The 11,139-nt window shown below is 37.8% G+C and overlaps 1 pseudogene; it reads right to left on the reverse strand.

Annotated features, from left to right (window-relative positions):
* Positions 1–1,539: 1,539 nt before the first annotated feature.
* LOC149206115 (putative methyltransferase PMT21) lies at positions 1,540–10,697 on the reverse strand (annotated as a pseudogene).
* Between the last annotated feature and the right edge of the window lie 442 nt (positions 10,698–11,139).

Raw genomic sequence — 11,139 nt, forward strand, 5'->3', positions numbered from 1 at the left:
TATCATGAGTTCCTCATGTCATATATGCCTATCAATGTATTTGAAAACCTATATAAACGAATAACTAATGAAATTTGAAAATCTACAAGATTGATAAATTGAAATCATGCAGCTATTTTGATGGAGTTTCTCAAGGTATTCCTACAAAATATGGGGGAGGATGCAATATAATTATTGGAGACAACCATGTTGTTTCTTTAAAGGAAAAATATGGGGTTGATACTAATAATAGAGTAGAGATATTTGCACTTTGTTGATGATAAGAATTGTTGATGAATGAGGTATAAAATTTTCTTGGATAAAGGATAATTCCAAGTTCATTGTAGAATGGGAAAATGGTAATTATAGGTTTACTTCTAGGGCTATGAGTAGATTTACTCAAGAGCTCAAAATGAAGGGCATAATATTGAATGTTTCCAGAGAGCCTCAAACTACAAAGAAGATGAAAAGCTCCAATGTGGAAGACCAAATTCATCCCTCTCAGATGGTGCTCTAAGTTTTTCCCTCCATTTACCTTCATAATCACCTTAGGCTTCATAATCTACTCATGAAAGTCCATTTCCTATAGCTCGATAGGCATTAAAATGGTCCAATGAGTACTTTCATGGCCTTCTCTTTTACAACGCATCACTAGGCATATGTTTGTATCATAAGACACAAGAAATGAAAGTAATAAAAGAGTTCTAAAACACCGTAGCGCAAAGGGTTTTGGCATTACAAAATCCCTTCGTCATGAAAACTGCAAATATAAATAGCACCTAACTACCCACCTTACAACTTCAATATAAAAAGAGTGGATTTCATTCAATATAGTAATTCTAATCTTTAATATTAGGCCTCTCAAATATGAGGGGAATAAATAACTTGGCATCCTCGGAAAATAAAATGGATCACTGAATTTCACTGACATGATATATAATGGCTAGAAAATGCATCCTATCAACAAATACCTTCACAACCAGGCACTCACTCTAATGCCAGATTGATTGGATAGAATAGGAATAGAGGCCTTGAAATTTTAAGGTTTGATTTATCATTCAGAAGTAGCTTTTGAAGACCTCCAATCCTTTTTCTAACAAATGAGAAGTTTTTCATCCCCATTCTTAGCATCCTTAGTGTCCCTCTAGTGGCAATTCCATCTCATTCCTGTGGCTAGATTCTTGACACTATTGACAAAATGGGGTCATTCACACATTATGACATAGCCAACAGGTCTTAATATACGGTCCATTTCCAACAACACATATTTCATCTCATATTTGTTTCACAAAATACACATAATCAATAATCAAATGTACTTTTTCCTCATTCAAGGTTATTAAGATTAAAAAACCAACATTTAGCACCACTTGATAGAAAACTATGTACCTACCTATGACTTTCTGCACTGAAAATACCATCAACATGTAGGAGATCATATGTTCTTGGATAGGTTGAAAATGCCTCACACCTAAATAAAACAAGCCTCAAGTATTAGAGAAGATAACAGTGTTAAGTACATGATATTTCCTAATCAAACCATCGAGAGAAAGAAACTTATCAGTCATTATATGTACCAATTAGTCCTCGGTCATAAACAACATTCAAGGAATTTATACCATAAGAGGAAACCACATTCATGACCCACAGAAGATCATCTATCAATGTTGCAACAAAACCCCCATAAAGAGTGTTCATATCCATAACATTTCTTATTTTATATGTTCCAAGATCCAGTACCAGTGCCTTGTAATGGTTAACGCACACCCTATGCCACCCATTGAGTTGTATTTTTTTTGAAAGCACCATCACTACCCTCAGAAAAGGCATGGACCCACATTAGGGCTACCTTCAAATGTTGTGTTCACTTTGGAGTCTGTCCTACTCCTAAATTCTTGAAGTTGGGAATTGGTTTCACTGAAGAAGACTGCATGGGAACATACCAGGAAACATCTGGTTAAATATTGTCATCACATTTAGGGGGCTAAACTATTTTTCATCTATAGTGTAGCAATCATTGTCCAAATATTTCTACCATACAACAATGTCATCATTTTAATTGTATAGTTTATAGAACATCTTGTTCAAAAGACCTTGAAGGGCATCATAGTTAGCCTTCTTCTCCTCTATAGTTGTGTTCCATCAATGCCATCTATTTTCATAGTTTACTGGTGCTCCATATAGGACCCAGAAGCCTCCTGGTTGCAGTACTCGATCTATTTCCATAAGGTAGGCTCTACCTGCATCAACAGAACTTCACTCAACAAATAGCTACCAAGCTCCCATAAAAATTAAAGAATTGAAGAGCAATCAAGGATAATTTTGATAAAATGAAACTAATTCAAACACCTTAGTTGGATCATGTTCCCTATGTCTTCTAGGGAAATTATTTTTTTCATAAAATCACTCTCTTACTAAATCAGTGAACAAAACCCACTAAACTAAATAGGAATATCAATCTAAAATGCTTTGTAGCCATAACATTTGATTGAATTGAAATAAATACTAAAAATGAAATAAATAAATGAAATTAAAATAATTGTAAGTAATTTAATTAAATAATTAGTATGGGTTTAATGGTTAAGAACATGTGTTTTCTCATAAAAAATCACTACTTCAAATCCAAAGAAATAGAGTATGTACACCTTCCTAAACTATAACAATCAAATCAAAAGTGAATATGAAAATTTCTATTCAATAAATAAGGAAAAGGGAATGAAATATTTTTCATTTGGGAAAGTATTGAAGAATAAGAATAAGAAACTGATTGGGAGCTGGGTGGAAGTCCCCTACACTTAGTTGCAGTAGCACTTATACTCTCACCACTGGTTATTCATATTGATTGTGCAATAAGAATGAAACTATATTTATTTTTACCAAGTAATGATTTGCAAATTGCTGTGCTCACTTTATCCATGTTAATTTGAGTACTTCTAAGCCATTACACAATCTAGAACAAAACAAAAATTTAGAAGGTATCATCAAACATACCAAATTTTGTCCATGGAATGAGACATTAAGAGTAGTGAGCCATGTCAAATGCATTGGATGGATAAGGAAGCCACTGTGTAGAGATGATACACAACATTGCAGGAATACCATGTTCAAGTGCAAACTACACTTGCACATAATGATTATCTCTTCACACCAGTGACATTGTAATAATTCCACGATCTAGAAAATCACCACCCCAACTGGAAACCTGAATAGAAAGTATTCTCTTATATAAACAAGGACATGTATACTTATATAGTAGATCTCACAAGTCATATTCAAATAACATAACTATGAGCATTTACATTAAGTAACTTATTTTGATCTTTATCATGTAAGATACAAAAATATACATATCATAACAAGCAATAGAAATTACAAATAGATTAATGAATATTGGATGTAAGGCTATCTGAGAATCAACTTCTAGAAAAGACCTATAATTCTACAGCTATTCTTTGTTAAGTACCATGTCAACATGTTCACTAAGGCCTAATTGTATAAATCCACCTTGTCACAGCTAGTAGGAGGGAAGAGAAATGTCTCTCTAACAGAATGTTTACTATTAAACTTAGCTCAAGAGTAGGTTCAGATGTTATGTAAAGTAAAATGATGCATAGAAAAATAACTTTAGATCAATTCCTATTAATCCTCTTGCTTCTGACATGAAAATTTATGTTAGCTTTCTTTTGATAATCTGGATGTCTTAGACTCTCAGGTATAGTGAACATCATAAGGTGGATCAACCATGTGTGTTGATGGTGCATCCATCAATTTAACTTGACTCTAGATTCCTTGTTGAGTATACTTCCTTCATAACCTAACTACATCGTGTGATCGACAATATAAACTCAGAAAGGTATCAAAGACTGGATTCATTTTGGTAAAACTATTGACACTAGTCAGAATGTTACCCACCCCACATCCAGTATCAAGTGTAGTTTGGATTGTTCCATCTTTCATTCCTGGGACCAACTCTTCCATATGATCCACATATTCACCAACTCCATTGGGAAACATTGTACCTCCACCCGGGAAGAGGAATTTCTCCCCTTCCTTCCTCAACCAATGCTGATTTGATTTTTCATTATTGATCCATTCATAGGGGACATTCTTGTGCCAATAACAACATTTAAGAAGAAGTAAGTCCGGAAACAATGCCAACTTATTATCATAGATCCTCTACAACATTTGGGTGAAAGAATATCAAAAGGTTTACATTTGGAGTTTGAGTGGGGCAACCTATAACAAAAGTCTTACAGGCTTGGATCTAAGGAGTGGGGTCTCAAAGAGATATGAATGACAACCATTGCAAAAAACCAGATTTCTCAATAATCATCACCATCATCTTGCATGCCAACATAATACCATATTCTAGCAGGTCCAAGACACAATATGGTACTCTTGACTTTGTCAAGACAAAAGGTGAGATATGAAATAAAGACACTAAGCTTTTGCTTCTCCAGTATCCTTGAATGAATGAGGCACATTCCTTTCACTCATAGAAATGGGGTTTCTTTAAGATCATTTTTCCATGAATACTCGAGAGTTCATAGTTAAAAAATCTTAAATAAAGGTACTAGATAAGATGAGCAACAATCAACTACATAAAGAGTTAGGAAATTGGACATGCTTGAACCAAGGAATGTTGCAATGGCCACAAAAAAAGGTACACAATTGACAATAATAGATAGGAAATTGCTATCATTTGAATTATCCTTTGTCAAAATAGGGGCTAGCATAACAAAGATCCACCATGGTAGCAATACACAGTAATAGGCCAAAATATATGCCTTTTGAATCTGCATTTTTGTCCCAGTGAATTAGACAACCACTTTGTGGGTGGCATGGTCAACATTGACCACAGGCCCCTATCCTTCCAAATAACAAATAATCAAGCATCAAAATTCACAAGTTTTCCCTTAAAAAAATCAGATAAGGCAGAATATTTGGAAATTCCAATGCATTGGTGGGGAACCCTTTATAGTTCATCATTCACAACATTCTACATGTTTTTTTTAATCCTTTGTATCTCTTTTGCTTGAATTAATTATTTGTTACCCTACTTTTGATATCATCATTTTTATTTTATTTCTTGTATGTTTACTATACAATCCACCATGTAAATTGTTCCCCATGGAATGAAAAACTAATGCAGACTCACTCCCGTAAAAAGTAATTGAGGCATTGGAATATTATTCTTCATATCACCAGCAAATTCTAGGAAAAGCATACTTTTTCCATTAACACATACACACTCTATACCAAAGCAGGGGAACTGGACCCAAAATAAACCAATGAACTTGGCATGGAGCTTATTTCCTAATCTCTTTAATGATCCAACTATCCCCGGTGATTAAATTTTAGTGATATAAATATGCCAGAACACTTAAACAATCTTCATTTCATATCAACCTAAAGGGAAGGTAGACTTAAAAACCCTAGATTTGGATTTAAAAATAGATATTCATGTGTTGAGTGGAGACCTATATTTAACCGTATAGTGCCACAAGACCTTATGCTTGTACAATGAATCAATGCAAGTAGATGGAAATATTTCCTTGACAATGGATATATACATTGGGATTAAATAAGTGATGGGATGTGGCATGCTGCTGGACTACAACATGTGATAATATACTTATTTTGACTCAGGAAATTGCATGTTATTGTTACCATATGCTCAAATGGAAATACTACTAGGGAATGTGTATGCAGTAGCAAGGTGTACCTGAGAAAAACACTCAATTTTCATGACTAGTGCATAAAACCATGCAAACAAACAATGTTGTGTGACTATGAGAATCACCACAATGTCATACTAGATACCATGCCAATTAAAGTTTCATAAGCAACAAAACTTGTAGATATAATTTACTAATTAGGTTAATGCAACCAGATCATATGAGATCTTTTGAGGATGCCTATATCAAGGTGATTTGTATAATATTTGACTAAAGCATGTATGTCGTTCAAGCCTGAACATACAATAGTGAAATCTTGTTACCATGATTAGTTAGGTATGTGAGGACTAATACATCATTGATGAAATTCTCAGTAACCTAGACTAGACATTGGGAGCCTACGAGTAGCATAATACTTGTATGCTATTTTGCATGGGATGCCAATCCCATATTTCAATGCTTCCATTAGCATTCAAGAATGAATTAATCCATTTCTTAGGATATGGAATGTGAGAGTAGTCTCCTAGTGCCACAATTGAAGAGATATTCAACTTTGTTACGTATTTTGTGGTAGGAAGGAATTTTATTAATGAGGAACTCACCACTATTAAAATTGGCAACTAGGGCCAAATTCCACTTTGGGTAGCTTATTTGAAGAAGGTAATTGTGGCATTGAATTCCTCTTTTCGAGAGGACCAAATTGACCTAAAGATCACCAATTTTGGACAAGGAGAAATATGTTTTTGGATTCAAGCCCACACATGTGCAATTTAACAAGGTTGGCTTGGGTTTAATTAATCAAGTTGAACCCCTCTCCATCTCCTATAAAAGGAAGTGGCCTCCAACCTCATTTTATACATACACATCTCTTATTTTCTCCTCTTTGAAATAGTCACAAAAGGAAGCGTTGGCTTATATGGACCTGACCCAAGTTCAGAAGAGTTATTTAGCCAAACAAATCCCGCAGCTACTGGCCCTTTCAGTAACATCTTGAGGAGCGCAGACTAAGGTCTCACCCAAGGTAGTAGGGGAGGGTGCTGGAACTAGGTTTCCACACCCTTGGGCTATCAATATGTGGTTTAGGTGACTCACGCACCCTTCTACTGCTTTGCACTCCTCTTGCAACCGTGCAGATTTGGGCCTGGGGCAACTTCCGCTTTCTATTGTTGTGCTGATTACTGATGTAATCTAATTGATGGACTATAATAGATTTTCTTAGTAGGGTCTTTAAGAAAACGTTTAACTATTTGTGCACTTAAAATGAACCCAGATTCATATACAATCATTACATTCATATTTAAACAGATATAGAAAAGTGAATCATAAAGTCATCTACACAATAACACAAAATTACAGAAGAAGCTTATCTTTATTATTACTCTTCACCAATACATCTAGACCCACCTTTTGCACTTAGTTGTAGGGGTCCGTGCACACAGATGAAGACTTTCTAGGCCTCTATGAACACAACTACAAAGTCTCTACCTACTACCCCAACCCTTGACTCAGACTTACAGACACTTTCAGACTATTTACTTCAAAAACCCATTACATTTCATATTCCAAAAGAACTGCCTTTCCCTCATAGAGAAGCGATCTATTTATACCCTTCCTTGGCCCACGATCTCTACGTGGGCCAACTCTATTTATATTTCTTTACATTATTTTTAAGTGGAATACTCTTTGACTCAACCTATTATAATTGGCACTTCGCATACTTTGGAACTTTTACAATAATTTAATCCTACTTTCTAAGCTTTCTACCCCAAAACCATTGCGTGAGACCTTCGCTACCCAACAATCCCCCAACACAATCATCGTGACTCATCCTGAGTCACTCGCCTGCACATATAAATGCTTTGTCTTGTCTTTGTAGTTCAACTCCCTTTGGTGACACTCGTTGTCTTACTGCTCCTTCATTGTCTCCTTCAACACTCCGTCCAGCTCCTGCTTCAGTGTCTCGCAACCGATGATGCTCATTTTTCTCTACTTGGTTAACACAAAACACCCCCTCATAGGATTTTAGCATGACCGCTTACAACCTTCGTATCTTCTCTTCACACTGTCTACTGCAGCTTGTGTTGCAATTTTGCAAGACCTTGATTGTTTTCTGTAATATCCCAATCTTCGAGGGACAGTAGAGATGACTTATTAACTTCATATCTACCCATGGTTGTCGTTTGTCCATCCCTTTTTTGTTCTGTTGTAGTGCGTCGGCTTGCCCCTGGGTGACGCAACGTTATCTGGACCATTTTTTCTTAATGTTCCCTCTTTTCCAGGACATCCCCTACTGGTGATGCCACAGCCTGTGGGATGCCCGCAGTTGTCAACAACATACTCCTTAGAGAGTCCTACTTCTCCATCAACTAGATTGCTACCTTCATGCGCCTGCCTTGTGCAAAGATGATGAATAGCTCCATTTGTGTTTCCAAAGTGTAGGCTACCCAGTGGATTCCCCTTGATGATTTATAAGTGATGCAAATCTCAAATGCATTGATTGCCACCCATTCTAGCTGATGTAAACTTCTCATGTAAAATCAGTGGTCGCTAATTCCATATTTGGCTCATACTGTTTCTCTTAATTTCCCGCCGCCCGCTCCCTTTTGCCACAATGCAGACATCTTGTCATGAATAGTGACATTAACAGTCGTCATTCCTTTTATCAGCGCATCTGCGTGATCCTTCGCGTGCAACCGTGACCCTTGTGTTTGGTCAAATGTACGCACACCATGGTACTCGTGAATCTATCCCCCAGGTTGATTTATCATCTCCCGCTCTCTTTCAACTGGTTGGAGCGGTGAGACTATCCTTGCAATGGCTAGTCAGGCAGTCAGCCTGCCTATGTAGAGATTTAGGCGACTGCCACTCACTCGTCCTAGGAAGAGTTCTCCATTGAGTTTAGAAACCTGAACTACACCCCCATTGGTAACCTCTTTGATGACATAGGGTCCCAACCAGTGCATGTAGAGTTTACCTAGGAATTTTATGAACTTACTGTCATAAACCAATATTAGATCATTCTCCTTGAAAGTGCACACCTTGATACCGTGATCTTGCCATGCTTTCTCGCGCTGTTTCTGTACTTGTTGATGGAATCCAGCCAGAAATTGTTCCTCCTCCAATTCTTCTAGTTGTGCAAGCATCTCTTCCAATGCTCTGCCGTCTGCCATACCTGTGATTGCCGCAATCCACAGACTAGGCACAATATATTCCATAGGCATAATAGCCTCCTTGCCATAGAATAAGAACAATAGTGTTTGACCTGTCAACTTCTTCCACATAGTTCGGTATGCCCATAACACAGTAGGGATGCACAAGTCCCAGTCATTTCGTCGTGCATTACAAACCTTAGTCAACACAGTCTCCAAAATTTTGTTGAATGCCTCAACGGTCCCATTCGCTTGCAGCTGGTAGGGCATACTCTGTTGGTGATATATCAGGAATTCCTCAGTGAGTGCACTGATCATTTCATTCAGAAAATGTGTTCCTCTCTCACTCATGAGAATTTTGGGGTAGACAAACCTAGTCAGTATGTTCTCGAGCAAGAATTCTACTGTTGTCGCAACCGTGCAATCCTTACCTAGTTGCATCGTTGCCCATTGGGTCAAATATTCGGTTGCAATGATGATATAGTGCGCACCTGTATTTCCTCATGGTTCAATAGGCCCGACGAAGTTGATCGCCCATTTCTCAAATGGCTGTAGCATGATCTGTGGTTGAAGGGGAATTTCATCCCTCTATGATGGTTTGCTTGTCCATTGACATACATTACAGGCCCGACAATATGCTTTCGAATCTAGATGTGGAGTGGGGCACCATAATCCAGCGTGAAGAATCTTCTAGGCTGTGGCGCAGCCCGCATAATGTCTGCCAGAAACCCCTCCACGTGTTTCGGAAAGGATCTATCCACACTTGAATTTTGGTACATATTTGTGCAATATTTCATCGTTGCCCATCTTATAGAGGTGTCCTGCAATTACAGTAAAATCTACTGCACATATCACCAATTCCTTCTTTTGCTGGACAGAATACCCCTATGGCACAGTGCATGTAGTTAAAAAGTGGATTATATCTTAAAAGTGGCCATCTACAACACTCACGGCATATAACTGGGCATCCGGGAGTCCCTCCTCTAGATTTGTTGGTTCTTCGTCGATCTCATCTCAAGACAGGTGATCCCATTATGCATTCAGACCCCCCGCTTTACAACAACCTCAAAGTCGCATTCTTGAAACAACAATAACCATCGATAGATGCACCCCCCCAACACAGGCTTATTCACTAGGTACTTGAGTGCAGAGTGATCAATATACATCTTAAAATGTCCTCCCAGCAGATAGTGATGGAACTTTTGGAGCTCTTACACCGTCGTCAATCCCTGTCGTTCAGTAGTAGAGTAATTCTTTTCTTCTTTGGACAACTTGCGACTTGCAAACACAATCGGGTGCTCAATTCCCTCCAGTCCTTCTTGAGTGAGTACCATACCAATGCAATACACAATGCGTCAATATGTACATGAAAGTCAATGTCACACTTTCGAAAGACCAAGATAGGGGTAGATGGCATATTTTCCTTAAGCGTTTACAGGCTTTTATTACATTCCTAATTCCAGAAATATGTAGCATCCTTCTTCAGTAGTTGTTCCATTGGAGTAGTAATCTATGCGTAGCTTTTTATAAACTTGCAATAGTAGCCTGTGTTTCCTAATGTAGCGTGTAGCTGCTTTACACTTCACAGTGCTGGCGGATTTAGTATGGCAACGATCTTTGTTGGATCCACCATCAATCCTTGCTTACAGACCACATGGCCCAGCAATTTCTCGAAAGGGACGAGGAAAGTACACATCTTTAGGTTGAGCGTGATCTGGTGTCGACAGCAGGTATCTAGCATCAATTGTAAGCTCAGGACATGTTTCTTACCCAAGCAAAACACGGTCCAGTCATCCAGGTAGAGTTCTAAGAACTTGTGGATAAATTCCTTAAATGCGGCTACCACAATATGGGGAAATATCGCGACTCCATTCTTTAGCCCAAAGGGCATTATCGTTTACTGAAAAAAACCATTTAGTAGCAAACGTTGTCTTGCTCCGATCCTCTGGTGTGATCTTGATATGATGTTACCCAGAGAACATGTCTGTGAAAGAGTATGCTTCCTACCCACTCACAGTTTCTAGTACCTCATCTGTAAAGGGTGTTGGAAATGGATTATTATCTCAAGCATCATTGAGCTTCCGCATATATACATAGATGTGGATCTCACCCTTGTATTTCTTCTCCTGCATCACCATAGGGCTTACCCAATCAGACTCCTCAACTGGTTCAATAATTCTTACTGCCCTCTTCTTGTCCAATTCTTTGCGGACCTTTGCTTTGTATTTTGGATTCAATTGGTAGGGTCATTGTTTCACTGTCTTCTTATCTGGCTTCAAAGTTATATTCATCATTCCTATGTCTCCTAGAATCCCTTTCAGCTCCGTAACTTT

This window comes from Pinus tabuliformis, chromosome 1_2 (assembly GCF_031772625.1).
Source record: "Pinus tabuliformis cultivar Carrire ecotype Pingquan chromosome 1_2, CPIR1, whole genome shotgun sequence".
Lineage (NCBI taxonomy): Eukaryota > Viridiplantae > Streptophyta > Pinopsida > Pinales > Pinaceae > Pinus > Pinus tabuliformis.